The sequence below is a fragment of the Habropoda laboriosa genome, unplaced genomic scaffold, assembly GCF_001263275.1.
Source record: "Habropoda laboriosa isolate 0110345459 unplaced genomic scaffold, ASM126327v1 scaffold578, whole genome shotgun sequence".
Classification (NCBI taxonomy): domain Eukaryota; kingdom Metazoa; phylum Arthropoda; class Insecta; order Hymenoptera; family Apidae; genus Habropoda; species Habropoda laboriosa.
Window position 1 is genome coordinate 1,681,907 of NW_017100941.1, and position 1,658 is coordinate 1,683,564.

Sequence of the window (1,658 nt, forward strand, 5' to 3'; positions counted from 1 at the left end):
AAATAGAACAAATTTTACATAAATAAAAAAAATTAAATTTAAAATTTCTGAGGAAGTTTCAAAATATTCGGGAAATTTGAATTTCCGATTTCTGAGGAATTCTTTTTATTTTCTAAATCTCTCTAAATCTGAGTTTGAACATTCAATCTTGAAATTCATAATCCTTCAATTTTCGTTATTATATTTGAAAGAAATTCAGTGTTTCAGTAGATAAGTCAAATCTATAATATACAAAATCATTATCGATAACATTAGCAAATATTTCGAAGCACAATTGCAAGCATAACAACGAAAGAAATTTTTCATAAAATTTCGATAAAAAAAAAAGTCTCCTGTTGACATGATTGTTAGATACCCCTAATTCTTACTTCCTTTTATTCCAACAATAAGAACGAAGATCTAACAACTGTCAATCAACTCTCACAGCTGAACAATTCAATCTTAGTGACAGAGATCACTCTGACATCATCAACCCCAAAATTACTCTCTCCAAAAAAAAAAAAAAAAAAAAAAAATCACTCAATTCCATGACTCTTCCAGTTAATCTCGCGTCCAATTCCATTTGACACAGTTTCACGAAATTTTTCACCGTCGAATCGTTACGTTACGCAAGAAATACCGATCCAAGCGAAGCGCCACAAATCGCGCCGTAGCTTTTTGTTCCCCGGAGCTTCGTCGAGGGGCTCGTAAATTTAGCGAAGCCCCATTATCCGAAAATACGTAAAATAAGTCGGACAAAATGATGCAAGAAATTACGAGAAGGTACGAGGGTGGATGCGGGTCGAGTCGAATAAATCCACGAGGGGAAAAGATGCGGCTCTCTCCGGCTACCAGAGGCGGCTAATGCGCTTGACCGAAAAATCTGTTTGTCCATCGAAACCCACGATAACTCTAAATCCCTTCGGGAGAAACGGAACATCTGCTAGTCGCGATCTGTCCATCGACGTTACTTCAAACCTGTATCGAACCGAATAGCTTAACCCGAACGAAACTTCGTGGAACAGGACAAACCGTTTCGAAACAGGCGATCACTCTTTACTTTGCGGATTGATAAACTGACTCGTTCTTCGTTGACTAATGTTACATCGTCTACCAATTCTGTTATTCTTCTTCTGTCGAAACAACAGTCTCTCTCTTTACGAAGGAGAAAGATGGTTCTGGGGTTTTTATTTTTTTTTTTTTAGTGACAGAAAGATGCTTGTGGTTTGATGAAAGTTTGACTGTTTGATTCTTATTTGGAATGGAATAATAATTGAAGGGTTCTATATTATAACGTTGTAAGTGGTAGATTTTCAGATACAAAAATATATCGAATTTTTGATTTTTGAGATAAAGTCTTCTTTTACAAAAATTGGTAAATGGCAAATTTTCTGAAATTTAGAAAGAACTGAATTTCTGATTTTTGAGGAAGGTTTTTCTATTTTCCGAAGAATCTTCATATTTGGAGATGGCTAGTTCTTGAGAGAAAGTCTTCATTTAGCAAAAGAGTAAATTATGTGAAATTTGAATTTGAAGAATTATTGATTATCGTTGAATTCTCGTTGAGATAGCAATATCACAACGTTATAAATATAATTGCTGAGGATATTGGAGTAATCTTATCACTCCGCAAGAAGAAAAAGTATTTTTTAAATAAAAATTATTTTGCAATAAAAAAT